General features: G+C 43.0%; 1 protein-coding gene and 1 long non-coding RNA gene across 2 annotated transcripts in view; both read left to right on the forward strand.

Moving 5' to 3' along the window:
* The window catches only part of LOC123984628 (metabotropic glutamate receptor 8-like), a 282,967-nt gene that overhangs the window by 87,836 nt on the left and 176,642 nt on the right, over window positions 1-18,489 (forward strand). The gene's annotated exons all lie outside the window — the stretch shown is intronic.
* Window positions 6,837-18,489, forward strand: part of LOC123984631 — a 13,053-nt gene continuing 1,400 nt past the window's right edge. Inside the window, exons 1-2 of the long non-coding RNA XR_006828469.1 lie at window positions 6,837-7,002; window positions 16,051-16,131. This is a non-coding gene — a long non-coding RNA (uncharacterized LOC123984631). The remainder of the gene's footprint in view (window positions 7,003-16,050; window positions 16,132-18,489) is intronic.

The raw sequence follows: 18,489 nt of genomic DNA on the forward strand, positions 1-18,489 counted from the left end.
AACACAATAAACCAACCAGCCCCCAGCACAACACAGACTCCAACATAAACTCCACATAAGAATAAGAAACAACATCATACTAGCCCATAGTGATGCAATGCAGGGGCAGCAATCTATCCTTACATTAGCACGAATGTGGAGCTGTTTGCTTCATAACGTTCAGTTTAGAGTTATTGTTGTTTTACCGATACTCAAATGCACAGCTTATTCACCCGTCTCAGCTACTGCAACCTAGGTGACCCACATAATAAACTATAATGCAATATAACAGCGCAGGACAATACCACATCAGATGAGCCATTCAATCATAGGTTTCATTTACACTGGGGACGCTGGGGACATGTCCCCACCACTTTTTGAAATGGCGGATTTTGTCCCCACCACTTTGTGAAAACATTTGCTAAAAGTTTTCTGAAAATTAGCTGGCAACAAGAAATGTTAAATAGCAAATAAATTAATAAAATAAATAATAAAATTAATAAAAATAAATTAGCTCAAACTACATATCGCCCATTTCCATTAAAATGGTACAGTGGTGTATGATAGTAATGAATGGCACATGCTTGTCACACTAGGCTATTCACCACATAGTTAAAACACCCAGATACGCATGAACGCGCGCACACAGACAGAGACAGACGGAGACAGACACACACAGACACACACATCCTACATAACACTTTACTGAAACATTCACCTTCAAGTGAACATTTGTGATCTTTCACTGGGAGATGTTATCTTTGGGGAAATACAAACACACATTTGTCTCGCTGACATATCGAAGGCAGTAGTCCGGCTGAAATCATGCTCACCCAAGGGCTTCTCCTTCCAGATGTCATGTTTGTGTGACCCCTGGATATTGTGGTGGGTGTGTGTGTGTGTGTATGTCAGTGTCTGTGTGCTAGAGATACAGGTATTGTTTGAACAAACAAAAGAACAACTGTCATAGATGTTACAACACCCACACCAACCCATCTGTCATATGTATAGTTTACCATGTAGTGACCTAAAATGCAAGGAACCCATTTTAAAGTCAAATTTTCAGTTTGTGGAAGGATCATCTAAGCACTTTTAATTCAGGGCTTCCCTAAGCTTTATGCTCAACCAACTTTAGGTTGTGTGATGAATTAATTTAAAACACGCCCCCTGTGTCCCCTCAACTCTATACTTCATGCACTGAGTAATGTGTGCTAACATTAGAGATGCTTATCCCCTCTTATGTAAGTGTAGTTAAGTGTGTTTCCAGCTTGACTTCCTCCTCTGCGATTCAATATTTAATGCCAACCTGAATTAAACATTCTCAATTCAATATTCATTTCAATTGATTTTTGGTAGAACATTTGCAGCTTGTTTGCAACCATATCCCATGTGGGATCTCTAACTATCAGACATAGAATTTTAGCTCTTTCTGCTATCAGTAGTCATCAATTATTGCCGCTTTACTTAAAATCTCTCCTTGTACGTTCAGTGTATAACAGAGTCACTACAGTAGCTGTTGGCTGACAGCCCTCAAAGTGACAGCTGTTCTTCTGGGGTCCACAGAATATTTCTTCAGGCTGAACAGAGCCTGAAGAAAAGTTTGAGAGACACTGCAGGAGGAGAAATAAAACAGGATGTTTCTAATCATTGAGCCCTGTTTCAATAAAATGTTTAAGAAAAACAAACTCCATCAAAGTAAATGTTCCCTAATTAGACTGCTTTAACTGCAACTTTCTGAATTATCTGCTTGTGTTAAGTTTGAGCTGAATAGTTGTGTGTGTGTGTGTGTGTGTGTGTGTAATTCGGGGAAAGTTTCAAATCAAGCGAGGTGGGGCTACAGGCCAAAGGATCACACCTGCCTGATCTATACATGGCTGGCATCCATGTCATGGATCAATGATACTGAGATCCATTGATTAACCCTGGATGGCCAGCAGGGTTTCAGCTGAGAGGACTGCAGCTTTACCATTTTCCTGACAGTTCTGTTTGTGAGATTGGGTGTGGGTGTGTGTGGACATTAACTATATGTGCTTCAGTGCTGATTTAAGCTTTAGGGCACAGACAGGCTATCACACACTTAACAAAAGATCTTATCATTGTACTGAATCCAGAAATATCACTGTAATGTGCACCATGACGCAGATGAAAACAACACTAAAGATGTGTAGATGCTTCCCTGTGACCTCATCTTCTTTTGGCTTTGAATAAAAGATGCCTGTACACTACAGAATTGTTCAGGACCTCGGCAAATGTCGAGTTGTAAATCTCATTTTTTGATGCTATCGGTGCAGCTCAGATCAGTCTGCATGTCGACAGGGGTGTTTAGAAGCAAATCTGCGATAACCCACACACTTCCAGGTCAGCATCACCATGTTTATTTCAAGTAGGGATTTCCCGGTTATTGATACGATGCCTGCAAATGCTCTAACCTGGCCTTGTAATCTTATGCTGTGTGGCAGCTGTAACCCCCAAAATCATAGCTGTTAAATCACTGCTTCCTTAACTACATCAACTGAGAAATCAGATTTTTCTGAGATGCAAGGTTTCCAGCTGACAGCGTAATGCAGGTGACAAAGCATATAACAATCCCACTTAGCACAGAATTGAAGTTGTCGTCTCTGGCAAACACACACTTAATTGTCAGTGTCACACACAAATAAGCATGCACGCTCTCTGTGACACACACACAAACACACACAATCATCAGTCCGCTATACTACGCAAATATCCAGCTGTCAAATATAAGAAATGCACCTTAAACAACACAGGCACACACACACACACACGCGCACTTGCTCGCATGCACACACACACACCAATCAGTCACTTACATTGAAGCGGCGCCCTGCCACTTGCTCCACAATGGTATTACAGTGGCTCTCAGCCTGTTATGATCTCATTCCAAAAGCATTCAGCAGTGCCACAAAGCAATTCCAAACACATTTCCAAAACACATTTTGCAGCGCCACAAAGTGTTACATCTATCACTAGGGGAATAAGGCGTAATGACCGACAGACACTGTAATAGTTGATTCTCCTGCCAAGGAAACGTGTGTGTGAGTGTGTGTGTTAGGGAAAGTATCTATGTGAGAGAGTTTGTCGATGTCTTTTTGTACTACAGTGTTTGTGTGCATGGGTGTGTCCTTGTGTGTGTGTGTGTTTGCTCTCGGCACATCAGTGAGAGGGATCTCAGTAGATCCATTGTGGTAAAGTCAGGATGATTTCTCCCTGCTCTAATGCCCATATATATTTCATGAAATGGTGAGGGAATAAATTATACATCTCTACCTCTCCCACCCCCCCGATCAACCTCTATCCTTTTTCATGTCCCCTTCTCTTCTTCGTCTATCCAGGTCACAGGAAGATCTCTTCTCACGTCTTTTATATCATACTGGCTCTCCCAAAATCCTGCGTCCTAGTTACAGTAGATTGCTAGTTAGTGATTAAAATGTATGTACTTCTGTCTGTCTAAGCTCTCGATTTTGTTTGCACTGAGAAAAGAAGTGAGGAACCAGTGGAGTTAGTTGGCAATGCCAATAAACTGAGAGCAGCTCTGTAAAAGAAATTATGGAAGAAATGGAGAGAGAGGGCGAGAGGCATAGAGACAGAGTCAGAGAGAGAGTGGCACCAGGAAAGATGAAACAGACAAACTGATCAAACAATCTGAAGAGACAGAAATATATAACCAGGCTGAAAAAAGAGCACTAACGTTTGTAAGGAGGAAAAAGGGAGAGATGTAAATTGTGTGTGTGTGTGTGTGTGTGTGTGTGTGTGTGTGTGTGTGTGTGTGTGTGTAAGAGGGAGAAAACGTTGTGCAAATAATTGCGCGTGATTGTGTCAGACATAAAATAGAAGTGAAGCAGACAGGAAGATAAGCGAGAGAGAAAGAGAGAGAGAGAGAGAGAGAGAGAGAGAGAGAGAGAGAGAGAGAGAGAGAGAGAGAGAGGAAATGTGTCAAAAGTGCATATACTGTATAATAGTGGACAACTCCAAAATGTTGTTAACCTCCCTGTAACCCTGCTCTCAGCCTCTTCAACTGTAAGTGTGTTTGTGAGTGAATGGTGCAGATAGAAATATGTGTGTGTGTGTGTGTGTGTGTGTGTGTGTGTGTGTGTGTGTGTGTGTGTGTGTGTGTGTGTGTGTGTGTGTGTGTGTGTGTGGTGGGGGGGGCATGAGTGCTGGATGTGTGGCTGTGCAAAACTCTGCTTTGTACTTTGTACCTGTATTTGTATATTTGCACAAATACTATAGACGGGTTTCTGTGCAACGTCATCACCGAGATGCACGCACAACCAAGGGGCAGCGGATCAGTTTATATGGTATATCTAGCTGCAGTGCTGAGCAAATTACTCAGAAATTGTAATGAGTTACTGGGTGTTAAAACTAAATAGTCACGTTACTCGTTAAGTTACAATTACTTTCAACCACCGCACCCCATCCTTAAAAGTGACGGGAAACCCGTTCAGCAGCGCATTTTAGAAATGAATCCACTTTACTGGAATAATAATTAACCTGAGGAGTCAACAATCAGAACTGAAAACACTGCAGCCTCTCAGACCAGGGGATGCTGTATCATATAGGCTATGGATATAGGCTTTTTAAAAATAATAAAAAACAACGCAGGTCCCTCCCGTCATTTTAGCTAATCGCGTATTCATAACAGCATCAATGAGTATGATTTTTACGAAGCATATGTTTTTTAACGCCACTGTCTGAGATTAAAAAAAGAAGTGTCTCGACTTCAGAACTAATGTTACTATTTTGCACATGCATTTATATGAGAACTATTTTACAAAACACAAAACGTTGATTAATGCCACTCTCCCCTGCAGTGTGGATGCAACACTGGCAGTAGCAGCCAGAGTTTCTTTCTACAGGGTAAGTTTCTCATTGCTGTGCAGCTTTAGCAGATGCTTCAATACAAAATTGTTCATGGTTGTAAACTTTTTGCTGGTCGCACAAAGTTTACAATGGAAGACAATGTTCTTTGCAACTGTGACTGTGACACAGCGAGGAGAAATGGCAGTACTCACTGTACCACAGTACAGCTCTGGAAAGAACGCCTCTCTCCCTCGTTCTTCTATTAGCCTTTTGGCTAGCAGCTAACTTGAACAACATTAGGTCCGGCTTCAATAACCTGCAGCGCAGTCGCGCATGTTATATTAAAATTCAAACTGAAACACAAACAAACAGATCCAACTCTGAAATGGCAGTTTATTATTAAGTCAACAAGAATTTACAAACAATGCGTAATCTTGTTGATTACAGCAGTTGACTACAGTCTTCTGACCAGCTACCAAAGCGATTTTGCCCCTGGCTGTGCGCGCATCCAGTAGTGTACAAGAAACATGTCTATAGGGAGTGATGTGTGGATGCAGCAGGCTGTCAACAGGGGGCTTCGAAGCTCTGAGAGACACACACACACACACACACACACACACACACACACACACACACACACACAGATGTTACTTCTCTGATCGTTTGATACATCCTGTAAGAGGATGAGAAAACAAAAGAATAGATGTGCAATTAGTGTAGTTGTTGCAATTTCATCCACGCTACTAGCCTCTTCTTGATCATGCAAAGGTAAAATAGAGTGTATTAGAGTTTGTATTCTAACCCATTTCTAATGTGTTATTTTAAGTTTTATTGTCCAGTATGATGGAATATTGTCAATGCGAATGCAGTACAGTAAAGTGGAGTACAACAGGATGGAGATGAGTAGGTTGGAACTCAAGATAAACTACAATAGAGAAGAACAAACCCGGACAAGAGGAAAGAAGAGGACATAAGTACCAGAAGGAGAGAGAACAGAAAGAATTGATGTGAAGTGAAGAGGGGTGTCATTCCGCATATCGTCTCTGTCTGTCTTTTTTTTCGTTTTTTTTGTTGAGCCTGTGTTACTGTTTGAGGGTCATATTCACGCATCCCTTTTCAGCCACATGGGTGTTTTTCAATAACAGTCCAGAGGAAAATCGCTGTGTCACAGAATAATGTGTGAGATAGCTGCGTCTCTTCCACGCTGACAGACAGGCTGGTGTGCAGAAAGACAAGATAAGCAGAGAGAAAGACATGCCTTAAGGTTGCACTGCATGAAAAGTGGGATTTTCTGCAGTTATTGGCACGTTAAATTGCTGTGGAAGTTCTGGTTGACTGCTGCTCATGAGGATTTTTGGCCAGCACCAAAAACTCTCAGGAACTGCTGGGAATTGACGTGGATTCTGTCAGTGTTGCCCCCATGAACCCCCTTCCCTTAGGTCTAGGGAAGGCTTTCACATGTAAATGGAAAATGCTGTGAGCTATAAAAATACAAATCAAGTAAGCCACCACTGGTCAGAGGTGACACCTCCAGAAACCAAGTAACTAAACAGAATGAAGGAAAGGTGGCAAATGTAATTGGAGGAAGAGGGGAAAGGAACGTGGTTTTAAGAGTGCAGAGGATAGTTGGAGAAATGAGATGCGCAGGATGACCAAACAATCATATCAAGACTTCAGATAGAATTCAGAATAGGCAAACATTGTCAGAAGCATGAGGAAGAAAGAAGGCAGCAGGTTCTAAACTTCGGAATGATAAAAGTACACTTTGATTTAATAATAATTAATTAATAAATAACATGAATTGTTTTACAGTATCTTAGACTAAACAATGTGATTGAGAGGATATGAGTTTATTGTGTTTAACTATTTCTTTATGTATAAATTATATAATGATTAATCCTTGATCCACACTCCATACCAGTTGGTGGCAGTAATGCACCTATTTGTTGTTTGCCAATCGATAATAATGGTCAAGAAGAAGAAGAAGAAGAAGAAGAACAGGAAACTTCCAAACTAAAAAAAGTAAGATGATTTATTTTACCTTTCCTCAATCCAGCAAACTTTTGAACATATAAATACAGTTTTTGCTTTTTCCAAATACTGGAATTAAATGCGATTTCAGTTAAGTGGGTGGGTGGATGTGGTCACCGTGATGATATAGGTCTGTGTATACATGCACCAGTCCTTTACAATGAACAGAGGGTAAGTTGAATGTGACCAAACTGCTGAATTCTGTTCTATGTAATATCCGACTTGTCCTGTGTGAGTCCTGCTGTGATTTGAGTGCTAGCTGGAGTTTTTAATGAGTTTTGCTTTCAGATAGAAGGCTAACGTTAGCATGCTAATGCTAGCATGCTAGTTTGCTGGAAAACAGTGTTAGAAAACGCCATCATACATCGTTAACAGCATGTTACTCTGCTCTTACAGGTGAAACTCGAAAAATTTGCATATCGTGCAAAAGTTCATTTATTTCAGTAATTCAACTTAAAAGGTGAAACTAATATATTATATAGACTCATTACATGCAAAGTGAGATATTTCAAGCCTTTATTTGATATAATTGTGATGATTATTGCGTACAACTTATGAAAACCCCAAATTCAAAATCTCAGAAAATTAGAATATTGTTAAAATGTTCAGTATTAGGTAGGCTCGAAGTGTCACACTCTAATCAGCTAATTAATCCAAAACACCTGCAAAGAGTTCCTGAGCCTTTAATTGGTCTCTCAGTCTGGTTCAGTGGAATTCACAATCATGGGGAAGTCTGCTGACCTGACAGTTGTGCAGAAAGCCATCATTAATAATAATAATAATAATAATAATAATAATCTTTATTTGTAGAGCATTTTTCAAAAACAAGTTACAAAGTGCTTTAACAAGTGTAAAGACAATAATACCCAAAAGACAATAATACAAAAACAATACAAGGTAAAAGCATGAAAACATTGAAAAGACTAAAATACACGTTTAAGATAAATATAAAATTAGTAAAATAGAATAAAATAAAAGGGATAAAATAAAGTGAAATAAGATCGGGAAAGGCTCTCCTATAAAAGTATGTTCTAAGAAGGGACTTAAAAGAGTTCACTGACTCAGCTGACCTGATTTCCTCGGGCAGGCTGTTCCAGAGCCTCGGGCCCTGACAGCAAACGCTCTGTCCCCTTTAGTTTTCAGTCGAGACTCTGGAACAGACAACAGACCTCTGCCTGAGGATCTCAAGGTACGTGCTGGTGTGTATGGGACTAAAAGTTCAGAAATATAACAAGGCGAGAGGCCATGAAGAGCTTTAAAAGTGATCAATAGAATTTTAAAGTCAATTCTAAAACATACTGGGATTGACTGCCAGTGTAATGAAGCTAAAATAGGAGTAATGTGGTCATATTTCTTTGTTCTGGTTAAAAGCCTGGCAGCTGAGTTCTGGACAGTCTGGAGTTGATCAATAGATTTTTGGGTTAAACGGGTGAAAAGGCTGTTGCAATAATCCAGGCGTGATGAGATGAAGGCGTGTAACATGGTCTTGGTGTCCTTAAAAGTTAACATCGAATTTTTGCTATATTTCTTATAGTTGATAAAAACATGATTGAACAAGCTTTGTGGTGTGCTGCTCGAAATTTAAATTACTATCCACCCAAACACCAAGGTTCTTTGCCACAGGCTTAATGTGATTTACTAGGGAGCCAGCAGATGGCAGTATTTGTTTTGCCATCTGCTGGGACCCAATGACCAAGATTTCTGTTTTGTCTGAGTTCAGCTGGAGGAAATTATTTGACATCCATTTTTTAACTTCACAAAGGCAGTTGTTTTTGTGAACTCAGCATTCCAGGGTCTGTGGATCTGACGGGCAAGTATATTTGTGTGTCATCAGCATAAATATGAAAAGAAATGCCATGTTTATGGATAATATGTCCAAGGGGAAGCAGATACAAGGAAAACAAAATGGGTCCTAAGACCGACCCCTGAGGCACACCATATTTAACCGGACAGAACGAAGAGACATAATTCTTTAAGGACACGCAAAACTTCCTATTTGACAGGTAGGATGAAAACCATTCTAGGGCTGTACCAGAGATCCCCACCCAGTGCCTCAGTCTGTCTAACATGATGTTGTGATCAATGGTGTCAAAAGCAGCGCTAAGGTCCAGGAGTACCAGGACTGAGCACATGCCTTCATCAGCAGACATTAAAAGGTCATTGGTGAGTTTAAGCAGGGCAGTCTCAGTGCTGTGGTACTTCCTGAAACCAGACTGAAACTTTTAAAATATTTTGTTATTTTCCAGTAAAGTAAGCAATTGTTTGGACACAATTCTTTCTAGAATCTTTGCAATAAAAGGCAGTTTTGAAATTGGTCTAAAATTATGTGGGAGGGAGGGATGTAAACCAGGTTTCTTTAAAAGCGGGTTCACGCAAGCCGTTTTAAAATAATCAGGGACACAACCAGTAGATAGGGAGCTGTTGAAAACAGAGATCAAATGGGGTCCAACAGAATCTATTACTTTCAGTAAAAACTTTGTAGGTAGCTGATCCACAGTCTTAAACAGAAACCTGGGATTGTGTTAATGTGTAGTAATGAGTTCAGAAAAATAGTGTGTTCTCGCATCCTTAACCATGTTATTGTAGTTAATTAATAAATCCTTCAGACTGAGGTAATGGATTTGGAGACCATCTGCGCTCTGCTTTCCTGCATTCCTGCATTTAGACGTAGGCCTAACCTTTAGAGGAGCAGTAATATTTAGTGACGACAAGCAGATTTGATTGAAGTGATCGACCAGATTGTTGGTGTTGGAATCAGACAGGTGTTGGCTTTGGCTCTGAAAGAATGCGCAAAACTTTTACACTTTGTTTATTAAAGATGCGAGAACACACAGAGCTTGGTGAGGCAGCATGAGTAACAGGCAAATCGCAGCTAAAAACAATACATCTGTGGTCAGATATGGTCATGTCCACTAATTCCACCGAGGAAATGCTGACACCCAGGGTAAAAACCAAGTCCAGTGTATAACCACAGTTATGGGTTTGCCCTTTGACATGTTGTTTGAAGTTAAAAGAAGTGGAAGTTAAAAAGTCAGTTGCATTAACATTGGTGGGGTCATCAACATGAATATTCGCCACAAAGAACAATTCTGTCATAATTTAAAACCAGAGTAGATAAAAAATCGGGAAATTCTGATAAAAATCCTCCAGGTGGTTTCTGTGTGGGATGTGCACTTTTCGGTTTACTGGTCTATGCGTGATGATGACAGGAATAGAAGTCTTTGGAACAGCGCTGGGAGCAGACAGCTTTACATGCCAGCAGGTGGAGACAGTTGTTAGTGGCAATGAGGCAAAGTTCTGTTCAGTGAGCGGTGGTGTGTCCAGGTGTGCTGCATGAATGATTAGTCATTCACGTAAGTCATGTGTGGACCGCACCACATGCTGTATGTGAGCAGCTAACATTTCTGAGCCCCGTTTGTTTGGGTGAAGTCCGTCTGTCTTAAAAAGAGACGTTCTTTGCCAGAAAATATTAAAATTATCCACATAACACACACAGTGAGCCCTGCAGCCGGACTGGAGCCAGTTGTGGAGGCCAAGGAGTCTACTGAAGTGGCCAGCACCGCGACCAACTGTGGGAATGGGACCAGAGATAAAAACGGACTTTCCACACTGCTTTAAAAAGTTAAAAAGACGGTTAAAATCTGATTTTGTCAGTTCAGACTGCTACAGAGCTGTGTCATTTGTTCCGACATGGATTATCACTCTTGTGATGGAGGGCGGGAGCGATGGCATTAGGTCCTGGAGTTTTTTTAACATGTCAGCCGTGGTGGCACCGGGGAAGCAGTGAGTTGTAGCGTTAAAGAAACGGATGTTTCTGGTTATGGAGTCACCAATTATTAGTGTGGTTGGGGAGAAAAGAGGACGAGGAGATGCCGGTTGTGGGGTTCCAGAGCAGGACTGAGCAGAATCTGCTTCAACACTGTGTGCTGACTGAGGATGGAGTGTGTGAGCTGCTGAGTGTTGTGTTGGAGTAGCAGTAACATACCTGAGAGAAGGGCTACCCGACGGTGCAGGGTAGAGACGGCCTCCGGAGCGTCTGAGCACAGCCTCCTTCAGGATCCTACGTTGGGATGCGGGGGTTTTTGACCGGGATGATGGCCCAGCGCGGGAGATGTAGCCGGTGAAGGAGATGCAACAGTGTCGGCAGGCACTGTCCGCCGAAAGAGATCCGTATCAGGGAGACTCGAAGCCGCAGGTGCATCCGCTGGATGGACCGGAGGGCTGCATAGCGGTTGGAGAGGCCGATGTGCGGAGGAGAGGCAGCCCCATCCGAGCCTCTCTTGCAGCCACGGACCACCACTTCAGCCCAGGTTGACTGAAGCTTCGGAGTCGAGCAGGAGGAAAGCCTGGGAAGGCTAGAGGGGTCCCATAACACGGTGTCCTGGATGTTGGCGGTTGCGCTAAGAAAAACAATCTGTTTGGCTTGTACTGAAACCACATCCATAAAGCCAGTCAGCAGGGAATCTTTCTCTTTGAGTTCCTCTGAAAGTCGTCGGATGTCTTCCGTAAGGTCAGCAATCTTTTTGTTCGCTTTCTTAAGGAGTGTGCAGTCCTCATGGGGCAGAGTTATCTCGGCTAGCATAGCCGCCGGAGCTTTGTTGTGGTCAGTAGCGTCGATAGCGTTTTTACAGTCATCTAGCTTAAAATCCATGTTGGATGACTAAATTCCTTAAACCATGTAAAACTTAAGTTAAAAACTCAAGTTAAATAAAAAGGATATAAAAAATGTAACGTAAAAGTGTGGATTAAAACTGGATAAGAGTCCGGTTTAAGACAGAGCTTCCGATAGGTAGCTACAGATGCCAACGCATGCGCAGAGTGCAGATTACGTCATCAATTACGTCAGCGATCTTGTGACTTACCTGTGATCTCGATGTAACCTCCTTGACACCCTCCACAAGGAGGGAAAGCCTCAAAAGGTACTCCACTTAACTTTCTATTAATGTGCCTTGATACAGCACTTTGAGAACATCCAACTTCTTTTGCAATTACCTTTTGAGGCTTTCCCTCCTTGTGGAGGGTGTCAATGATGGTTTTCTGCACAACTGTCAGGTCAGCAGTCTTCCCCATGATTGTGAATTCCACTGAACCAGACTGAGAGACCAATTAAAAGCTCAGGAACCCTTTTCAGGTGTTTTGGATTAATTAGCTGTTTAGAGTGTGACACTTTGAGCCTACAATACTGAACATTTTCACAATATTCTAATTTTCTGAGATTTTGAATTTGGGGTTTTCATAAGCTGTACGTAATAATAATCAAAATTATATCAAATGAAGGCTTGAAATATCTCACTTTGCATGTAATGAGTCTATATAATATATTAGTAGCCATCTTAGCAGACATATACCCCCCACACAAAGCTCATGTCTGCCTGTGTTTCTGTAAAAACTACAGTTGTGGAGATATTTATTTGTGTGTAAATGTTGTGAAAATGTTATCTTGTCAGTTCAGTGTATGCTGATGAGCTGCTATATTTAGTCGTGGTTGCTAAATGGAATAATAGATGCTTTCTAATTTGGTTTTAGTGCATCTAAATATAAGAACTTGAACTGTGAATTTCTATTTTTGAATAACAAAGTAATGAAATATGGGGCCCTGTATATAAATTTCAGTTTATTTGCTTGTTTAATGTTTGATGTAGTTGATTTATTTTTCTAATAGCTTTCAGGTTGTATTTCAGCTGATTATTTTGTTTTTATGCTTCATGTTGACTTTTAAAGGTTTGAACTGACTGAAAGGTTTAAATGTAGTTAATTTTCTGTTTAATTTAGAGGGGAGATCTATATGTGTTGAGCTCCAGGTGTGTGTGTGTATTGGAGTGCAGGCTGCGCACTGGAATGAGAGTGAGTTGATGACTCTTGTTTTACATAACTCTGGTTTTGAGCTTTTGTAAAATTGTTTGCAGATGCTGATGTGAGTCAGCAGTTTTCTGCACTGAACATTAGAATGTTGCCATGGAGGAGAGGATGGCTGTTCTTAAATCCAACAACTGCTCAAGTGTGGAAGAACAAGAAGAAACGACAAGCTAACAATCCAAAAATTGTGGTAAGACTTGTCCGCTCTCTGGCCAACAAAATGGATGAACTGCTGCTCCTCAACAGAACCAACTCGGACTTCTGCAGATCTGCTGCCCTCTGTTTCACCGAATCCTGGCTCACCGAGCGCATCCCGGACAGCGCACGTCATCTACCGGGATTTAATCTTATCCGCGCGGATCACAAAAGGGAGATCACGGGAAAAACATGGGGAGGCAGACTCTGTTTCTATATAAACAAAGGTTGGTGCACAGATGTCACAATGTTGAAGAAATCATGCTGCCCTCACTTAGAGACATTATTTATAAACTGTAAACCGTTTTATTCACCGCGGGAGTTTTCCTCGTTTGTTCTGGTCGCTGTTTACATTCCACCTCAGGCCTGTTAGTGAGGCGTTAATACACCTGGCCGACCAGATAACTAACGTGGAGAAAAAACATCCAGACTCCCTGTTCATTGTTCTTGGGGACTTTAACAGAGCAAACCTCAGTCATGAACTTCCTAAATACAGACAGCACATTAAGTGTCCCACCAGGGACACTAACACACTGGATCACTGCTACACAACATTAAAGGACGCCTATCGCTCTGTTCCCCGTGCAGCCTTGGGACTCTCTGATCACTGTCTGGTTCATCTTATCCCGACACACAGGCAAAAACTGAAATCTGCTAAACCTTTTGTAAAGAGTGTGAAAATATGGACCAACGAGTCAAAGCTGGAGTTACAGGCCTGCTTTGACTGCACTAACTGGAGTGTTTTTGAGGCTGCAGCCACTGACCTGGACGAACTAACCGACACTGTGACATCTTACATCAGTTTTTGTGAGGACATGTGTGTGCCGACTAAAACCTTCCACACATACAACAACCAAAAACCCTGGTTCACAGCGAAACTCAGGCAGCTTCGTCAGACCAAGGAGGAGGTCTTCAGAAGTGGGGACAGAGTCCTGTACAACCAGGCCAGGAACACAATGACTAAAGAGGTCAAAGCTGCTAAGAGGTGCTACGCTGGAAAGCTAAATAACAGCTTTTCAGCCAACGACCCTGCGTCAGTGTGGAGAAGCCTACTCACAAACTACAAGAGACCATCCCCCAACACTGCTGGTACTCAACGACTGGCAGACGAGCTGAATGGTTTCTACTGTAGGTTTGAAAAGCCCAGAGTCACACCTCTCCCCCACTCCAACGCAGTCACCTTCCCCCTCTGACCTCTCACCTGCACTCAAGATCTGTGAAGAGGATGTGAGCCACCTCTTCCAAAGGCAGAAGATCAGGAAGGCTCCTGGACCTGACGGTGTCTCACCATCGTGCCTGAAAATCTGTGTGAACCAGCTGGCCCCCATCTTCACTCAGATCTTCAACAAATTACTGGAGCTGTGTGAAGTTCCCTCCTGCTTCAAACGCTCCACAGTCATCCCGGTCCCAAAAAAACCCTCCATCTCTGGACTAAATGACTACAGGCCCGTCGCCCTGACATCTGTAGTCATGAAGTCATTTGAAAGACAGGTGTTGGCCCACCTGATGGACATTACAGGCCCCCTGCTGGACCCCCTGCATTTTGCCTATAGGGCTAACAGGTCAGTGGATGATGCTGTCAACTTGGGTCTGCATCACATTCTGCAACACCTCGACTCTCCAGGGACACATGCTAGGATCCTGTTTGTGAACTTCAGCTCGGCGTTCAACACCATCATCCTGGACATCCTCAGCACCAAACTCACCCAGCTCACTGTCCCAGCCTCCACCTGTCAGTGGATCACAGGCTTCCTGACTGACAGGAGTCAGCAGGTGAGGCTGGGAAACATCACATCCAGCACCCGGACTATGAGCACTGGTGCCCCCCAGGGGTGTGTGCTCTCCCCACTGCTCTTCTCCCTCTACATCAACGACTGCACCTCAGGAGACTCATCTGTCAAACTCCTGAAGTTCGCTGACGACACAACAGTCATCGGCCTCATCCGGGACGGTGACGAGTCGGCCTACAGACGGGAGGTTGATCAGCTGGCTCTCTGGTGCGGTCAGAACAACCTGGAGCTTAACACGCTCAACTGTGGAGATGACCGTGGACTTCAGGAGGAGCCCCCCCACTCTGCCCCCCATCACCATTCTAAACAGCCCTGTGTCTGCTGTGGAATCCTTCAGGTTTCTGGGATCCACTATATCCCAGGCCCTGAAGTGGGAGCCCAACACATCATCAAGAAGGCCCAGCAGAGGACGTACTTCCTGCGTCAGCTCAGGAAGCTCAACCTGCCTAAGTAGCTGCTGATCCAGTTCTACACAGCCATCATCCAGTCTGTTCTCTGCACCTCCATCACTGTCTGGTTTGGATCTGCCACCAAAAAGGACAGGAGCAGACTACAATGTACAGTCAGGACTACAGAAAAAATAATCGGTGCCAACCTGCCCTCCATTCAGGACTTATACATTTCCAGAGTCAGGAAACGGGCAGGAAACATCACTGCAGATCCATCTCACCCCGGACACAACCTGTTCCAGCTCCTCCCCTCTGGTAGGCACTACAGAGCACTGTACGCCAAAACCAACAGACTCGGGAACAGTTTCAGCTGATAGAACAGCTGATTTCTGACTCACAGTGTCAGGAACAATTCCTGTGCCATAACCCAGTAACTCTGTCTCTAATCAGCACCTGTTTACTGGTTTCCACTTATTATTTTATATTCACCATTCTCTATTTCAGTGCTGTTCATACTATGTTCATACTATGTCATATTGTATATACTGTATACCAATACACCTACCTCAGGTCATAAGGTCATAGGTCTTATTTATTTTTTCCAGCATCCTTTGCACTATGCTCCATCACACTGTGTACATGTATGCATGTATGTGTATGTGTACCTGTATATCATATCCACCATCAACATGTACATAATGAGAATAGTTTACTCTTGCATGCTTTGCACTCTGATTACTGCACTATTTGTCAATATGTCTATATTGTTTTGTTCATAGTGTGTATATTAGTGTTGTCTACTCTGTAGTTTGTGTCTGATTTTATTATATTATTATTGTATAAGTAAGCACATCGTGAGCAATGTACAATCCTGAGTCAAATTCCTCGTATGTGTACACATACCTGGCAATAAAACTGATTCTGATTCTGTATAAAAGTAAATTTTTTTTTTGATTGTTGTTTGACTGCACTTGCACTTGTTTTCACAGACTGTGCTAGCCTTATAATGAGGTGGTCACATCCTTTTTGGTGTCCGGATTTACATGGTGTGGATCATGATGCCATTGTGTGTAAGTAGCAAAATTTTACTGTGGTGTTCAGAATCAGGTGTATTGCCAGGCACATTTTCACATATGAGGAATTTGCCTTGGTATGAATTGGTGCTTACAGCACACATGAACATAAATAGAAAGATAAATATATAAAAAGTAAGGAGATCAATAAATGTACAAGTATGGTGACGGCACAGTGGATAAGACAGATGTCTTTGGTGTGCGAGACCCGAGACCTTTGTGTCCCTGAGCAAGACACTTAACCCCTAGTTGCTCCAGAGGTGTGCGACCTCTGACATATATGGCAATTATAAGTCTCTTTGGATAAAAGCGTCAGCTAAATGAATAAAATGTAAAGTATACTAAAATCACAATAATACTATAATTCAATGCTGACAAGTATGTGCAAAAGTTCACAACTTGAGCACAAAGCACAGTTGAGCGTTGTCATAGAGGGGGTCAGGAGTTTGTGTGTGTGTTTGGGGAGGGGGACATGAGAGTCAATGACAGTGGGGACACAGGCCTTGTTGAGGAAGCCCACTGCAATCGGAAAGAAACTGTTCTTGTGGCGAGAGGTTTTGGTCCTGATGGACCGCAGCCTCCTTCCAGAGGGGAGTGTCTGAAAGAGTTTGTGTCCGGGATGGGGGGGATTAGCCACAATCTTTCCTGCATGCCTCAGAGTCCTGGAGGCCTCTTGGTCCCACTTCTTGGGAGATGATGGTGCCCAGGAAGTGAAGAGTCCACAGTGGCGACTGCGGAGTCACCTAGGATGATAGGGGAGGGTGATGACGATCATCTCCACTGTCTTCAAAGCTTTGAGCTCCAGACTGTTCTGGCTGTACCAGGACACCAGATGGTCAATCTCCGACCTGTAGGCAGACTCATCCCCCCACAGATGAGCACAATGAGGGTCGTGTCATCAGCAGACTTCAGGAGCTTGACGGACTGATGACCTAGGCGCAACTGATGTACAGAAAGAACGCAGCCCTGAGGGGATACGGTGCTGATGGTCCTGGAGTCGGAGAGATGTTTTCCCAGCTTAACATGCTACTTCCTGTCCGTCAGAAAGTCTGAGATGCACCTGCAGATGGAGTCAGGCACGCTCAGCTGGGGGATAGACTGTGGCTGATCAGTGGTGTGACAGGGGATGGTGTCAGGTCTGTCCCATTGTCTTTATGGAGTGGTGGGATTTAGGTTTGTAGCTGGTGATCTGTCTGAAACCTCTCCAGACAGAAGCAGAGTCATTTTTTGAGAACTGATGTTGTAGTCACTCTGCGTAGAGCTGTTTAGCATCTCGCACCGCGTTGCTAAACCTGTACTGTGACTCCTTCAACCTGGCTCGGTCGCCACTCCTAAACGCCTCTTCCTTTTCCAACCTTAGCTGTTTGAGTTTGGCTGTGAACCAGGGTTTGTCATTGTTATAACTCACCCTGGTGCGTTTTGGTATATAGCTGTCCTCACACAAGCTGATGTAGTACGTCACAGTCTGTATACTCATCCGCATTGTTGGTAGCAGTCCTGAAAACATCCCAGTCAGTGCAGTCCAAGTTCCCTCAGCTGCTTGTGAAAACCACTATGAGATGAGTCGACCATATCTTGCTGCAAGGGCAACAACCTTTAAGAGTTCTGCCCGTTGCCCGAGAGGGAACTGGGTAAGATTTGTTGGATTAGACCCACTGCAGAGCCCTCTTGTCCTGGGCCGTGCACATCCCATGCCAGTTTGTGATGTTTCTAGTCTGGATGCTTTCAGTTGCTCCTCTGTAAAAGCTGACAAGAACTTGGCACGGGAATTTGGCCTTCTAAAGCTTCTTCAAGAAATACAGGCATTGTTGAGCTTTCTTCACCAGCGTGGAGATGTGACATGACCACATCAGGTTCTCTGTGTTGCTGAGACCCAGGAACCTGAAACTATTCACCTTCTCCACCACAGCTCTATTGATATACAAGAGTGTGTGTGTCTTCATATCATAAAATATATTATATAGCGATTATATACACTCACCTAATGGATTATTAGGAACACCTGTTCAATTTCTCATTAATGCAATTATCTAATCAACCAATCACATGGCAGTTGCTTCAATGCATTTAGGGGTGTGGTCCTGGTCAAGACAATCTCCTGAACTCCAAACTGAACGTCAGAATGGAAAAGAAAGGTGATATAAGCAATTTTGAGCGTGGCATGGTTGTTGGTGCCAGACGGGCCGGTCTGAGTATTTCACAATCTGCTCAGTTACTGGGATTTTCACGCACAACCATTTCTAGGGTTTACAAAGAACGGTGTGAAAAGGGAAAAACATCCAGTATGCGGCAGTCCTGTGGGCAAAAATGCCTTGTTGATGCTAGAGGTCAGAGGAGAATGGGCCGACTGATTCA

This window comes from Micropterus dolomieu, linkage group LG16 (genome assembly GCF_021292245.1).
Source record: "Micropterus dolomieu isolate WLL.071019.BEF.003 ecotype Adirondacks linkage group LG16, ASM2129224v1, whole genome shotgun sequence".
NCBI lineage: Eukaryota > Metazoa > Chordata > Actinopteri > Centrarchiformes > Centrarchidae > Micropterus > Micropterus dolomieu.